Genomic DNA, 4,754 nt, shown 5'->3' with positions numbered 1-4,754 from the left:
GGCGGCGGCGGCGGCGAGGGAGTGGGGAACGATGGCGAGACGATGAGCCTCCTCCAGATTTATTTTTTTTTGAGGGAGTGAGCCTCCTCCAGATTTGCCTGGTACAAACGCGACTGGGCTGGGCTGGGCTGGTCTGGGCTGGTCCGGGCCTAGATTAGAGTGACTCGTTTGTGGTTACCATGGGGCGATTTGGCGGGCAAGACGGCGAATAGCCCATGATGTTTAGGGAGGTGCTTAGAAAAATAAATTGGAGATGCTCAAAAAAAAAAATTGGATTTTTCTGAAGCACCAGTGCTTATTTCTACAAAAGAGACGCCTAATTAAGCGTCTGCCCTATACAAATAAGCACCGGTGCTTAAGGAAAACTTGGTTTATTTCTCCAAGCACCTTGCATTGTACAAGGCCTTAACAGGTACTTGGAGGACCTCCAGATTATGGCGGTCCGAGACGATGCGCGTTCTCAGCAACCACAAGTTAACATCACAAGGCCGCGACGTTGGATTCCTCCGCCTAGTGATGCATGCAAGATTAATGTGGAAGGAGGTATCTCATTTCTGGGAGACAAAGGGGTGGCGGCGGTGGCGGCGATCTGCAGAGATGGTGCAAGGAACTATTTGGGAGCCCCGACGGTTGTTTTCGAGGGTCTGGTTGATCAAGCTACTCTGGAAGCGCTAGCATGCAGCGAAGAAAGAGGCATTTCCCTTGCGCACGACCTTAATCTACATTAAATGATCATCGCCTAAGACTGTTTGGAAAGTCGTCGGCAACATCAAGAAGGGAGCTGTTTCACCATATGCTATGATCTCGCCAGATATTCAGTTTAGTACTAGATCTTTTGATAGTGTTTCTTTCTGTTTCGAGCATAGAGAGTCCAATTTCGAAGCTCATTCAATTGCTAAGGGAGCTTTCTTCCCTTTCTGTTAGTCCAGACATTACTTGTATCCTTGATGTTTTGAATTTTGAATTCAAAAAATGTTCACGGGTTACAAAAATTGAGCTCATTGATTCAAAAAATGTTCGCTGATTCAAAAAAAGTTCACCGATTCAATAAAATATTCATTGATTCAAAAAATGTTCTCCGGTTGAAAATAATGTTCACGGGTTACAAAAAAATGTTCACAATTTCAAAAAAATGTTCGCAAAAGATAAAAAATGTTCCTCAATTTGAAAAATCGTCACAGTTTCATAAAAAATGTTCGCGAATTAAAAAAGGTTCAGGATTTAAAAAATATGTTCACGAATTCAAAAAAATGTTCATGAATTTGAAAACATGTCCGTGACCCAGAAAAGAAAAAAGGAAAAACAAAAAAGAAAACGAAAACGAAAGGAAAAGCAGAAGAAAAAACAATATAAAAAAGGAAAAAACGGTTCATGGAAGTTTCTAGAACCTTCCCAAAACTGGTAGGGGGGAAGATCCCGGAACGGGCCGACACAGAAGAGGACTACGCGTAAGGGGGGGGGGGGTTCCCCGGCGAACTACGCGGAAACTGGTAGCTATATACCGACTTATGCGCGAAATATGATTCCCCAGCGAACTGATCGTCCGTGGGAACGATCAGCTAAAGCGGACGTTTCGTCCCCCTCCACGCACGTCCTTAAGCCTCCAAAGTTGGGTCAAATAAAGCCCCATTTTATTGTATGCATTGCCCAAACTTAATAGCTGGTATGGGCAAGCTTCATTTTTAACCTTTTCCTGTATGAAATTAAGGCGGTCTGAAGCATGCAACTCCTTCCACGCTGGGTCCCTTTTCATGGATTCAAATAGGACTACAATTTTATTGAAAACAGAGAAAGGGATTACATCCATGAAAGACTATACAAAGATGCATATGAAAATGTACTTAGATAAAAAGAAGGTTTGTGGACTAAACAAATAATAGTGAAATGGCCAAAAAAAATTGGGTACCTTGCGAAGGTGTAGTCTGATTATCGCTGTAAATTTTGTTGGTTTGGTCTTTGTTGAAAACCTCTTGTCATTCTAACACCTGAGAACTTGGTGAGCCGATAGTGAAAAGAAGCTTATTGTTTGCTGAGATGTCCAGATTTAAGCATTGAGAGAATTTGTGGATGAACAAATCGATCTGTAAATTGCTGATTTCCAAATCATAACTTGGAGGATATTTAGCAGGCATAGGAAAATCCAAGAAATCGAAGGAAGATAAGAATGAGTCTATCTCTGGTTTCAATTCTTTTGTAAACTGTGGTACACAAGTATTTGTTGCAGCAGAAGACAGCTGGATGTTTGAAGTAGATGGCAATTTTGTAGCTCTGGAATGACTTATATCACTGGAGGTACTGTTGGTGTAGTTTGAGCTGTGGACATCCTCGGTGTAAGTTTTCACAGTTGGTATGGAGTTTTTTTTAGAATTGTTTGCCAAAACTTCTGACTGCAACGTTCGAGCATTTTCTTCTCCTGACACCAGTTCAAAATGGAGTAATGGGAGTTAAAGAGAGTTTTATAGTAGGATAAAAGCAGTCGGAAAGCTCCTCTTTGAGTTTAAGAAAAAATAGTACGTACAATCTGTCTGGAGCTGTTGCATATATCTACTTACCTGAATGTTGTGCACCGAAGGATATTTGGTGTTAACGTACTCCTGTATTTCTTCAGCCAGTTGTACTTCTAATTCGTCCGAGGCATCACAGAAGGGAGTTGATGAAATGTGCTTCATCTGCATTTGTTCAACAAAAGCAATTATGAAGCTAACAAGTGTGTGAGAAAAATTGAAATATTTATATATTCAGGTGAAAATCTTTCCTGTAGAAAAATAGTAAGGTAAAGGAGTATGTATTGTCGTTAGTTGTTTATAACTTACTTAAAGATAACCTTCCAAAATGAATGTTAGTTCAAGATCACAATGGGAGTCTAGGGAAGCTGTTAGTTGGAATCTTGTACTCAGACGTGATTAAGAACTCAAAGTGGGCTATGTGCAGAGAACCAAATACCAATTTGGGTTCCTATGCCTCGTGAGGAAAACGTTAATAATCCTCACTGATAGTGACCATGGATTTAATTAGAGTCAATTATGTCTGTTTACATACTCCATGTTCGTGTATCTGATGTACTTATCAACCATGCATTCATATCAGCATATGTGTCCTACCTTATCTCATTGTTTGCACATCGACCGATCAGGAGTAATTTGTGGTTTTGACCATGCATATGATAAACATACTCGACATAATTTGCACTGTTTTTTTTCTTCTGAAAACAAAATCCTTTAGCATCTATTTAATGATTTGTTCTATTTATTTAAAATCAGTCTAATTTGTTCCTGCCCTTGATCAGCTTTGATATTTGTGCTGTGATTGATTTTTTTGGTCAGATATTTTTCACTTCCAGATCTTGATCTACCCAGAACCTCAGTATAGGATGCTGGAGAGACCACACCTCTCTCTCACCCCCGTCCCCCTCCCCCATATTGAGAAACTACTGCTCCAATACATGCGACACAAGCATCAGTTTTCAGATAGAGTTGCTTATTGAAGCCTGGCAATAGGAGAACAGGAGTAGAGCTCATCGCTAGCTTCAAAGCCTCAAAAGCCTCCTGAGCTAAAGTAGACCACTCAAACTGCTTCTGCTTCAATAACCGAGTTAGTGGTTTGGCAATGACACCATAGCCCTTCATTTGCGATAGGTGCCTTCCATACAGGGGCTAAGTTCTAACAACAGATATAGCATTATGCGTGCCCAAATGATTGATATGCACGAATCTGTCATGTGCTAGAGAACTGAATTTACCTGACTGGCAAATCCAGTGTCCTGCATCCACTCCCAGGGGGTCTGATACCCACGATCGGCTTATCAGGCCGTCGCAGAAACAAGCAAGGCTATACACTCCATGCTCCCACCTGACACAGCAACCATAGAGATGGTGAGTGCAAGGAGCAAACATAAGCCGACGCCATGAAATAATTTAACAATTTGCAAATGGTAAGCAACATCTTCTTGTCTTGAGTTACATAACACCCCTGATAGATCCAGTACAAACTAACTGCAATGAACATACTACTGTAGTGGAACATACTACAGCTCATTCACGTCAAGATCACAAGCTACAAACTAACTGTATTGAACATACCACGTAGAACATACTATAGCTCATTCAGATCAAGATCACAAGTTACATCATGGAGTAGGACGTACTTAGCGAATTAAGTTCTGTGCAGGTTTAGCAATGCTGAAAGAACATGCATATTCTACACAGGATGCCCAGTTATCAAGGTTTACCTCCTTCATAACATTGAAGGGAGTTTCATCAGATAGTGGGCAAATTTTTGACAGATATTTAGTTCTGTACTAACATGATTAGACCAAGTGAACTAATCACAACCTCAACAGATCGCAGAATTCACAAAAGAAAGTGAGGCCACCAATGAATTGAGTGATGTGTGCAACTGAAACCAATGCAGCTCACAGTTTGTTTTGGTAAATGCAGGTGCCCATTCTTTGTGAACATATGTTAGTGATGAAAAAGAAGCAGAAAGTAAAGGTCTCTAGATTATGAAGTACCTTATATTGGTTTCCTTTAGCAAGCTTATATCATTGCACGGACACTATCATCAACCAGCAAGCACAATAGCAAGGTTGCCAACATGAAATGCACAAAAAGATGATGGGCATCATCTAAAAGTAATTGAATGACATCCGATAATCATCCCAAGTCGCCTGCTTTGGAAGACCGGCTTGACAAAATCCCATATATCTCATACCAAAGCTTAAGCGTCGATGTTCCAGGTCGTTGGGTCGTCACGTC

General features: G+C 40.8%; 1 long non-coding RNA gene across 2 annotated transcripts; it reads right to left on the bottom strand.

The window, feature by feature from the left end:
* Positions 1-1,430: 1,430 nt before the first annotated feature.
* Positions 1,431-4,754, bottom strand: LOC119324752. 2 transcript variants are annotated; one of them, XR_005157153.1, is made up of 5 exons: positions 4,711-4,754; positions 4,511-4,666; positions 3,740-3,849; positions 2,553-2,669; positions 1,431-2,413 (listed from the first exon to the last, which is right to left on the bottom strand). It is a non-coding gene; the product is annotated as an uncharacterized LOC119324752 (long non-coding RNA). The 2 variants fall into 2 exon arrangements; XR_005157152.1 differs by having other exon boundaries at positions 1,432-2,413; positions 4,511-4,744.

The sequence above is a fragment of the Triticum dicoccoides genome, chromosome 6B (assembly GCF_002162155.2).
Source record: "Triticum dicoccoides isolate Atlit2015 ecotype Zavitan chromosome 6B, WEW_v2.0, whole genome shotgun sequence".
Lineage (NCBI taxonomy): Eukaryota > Viridiplantae > Streptophyta > Magnoliopsida > Poales > Poaceae > Triticum > Triticum dicoccoides.
This window is presented reverse-complemented; position numbering and strand designations above follow the sequence as displayed.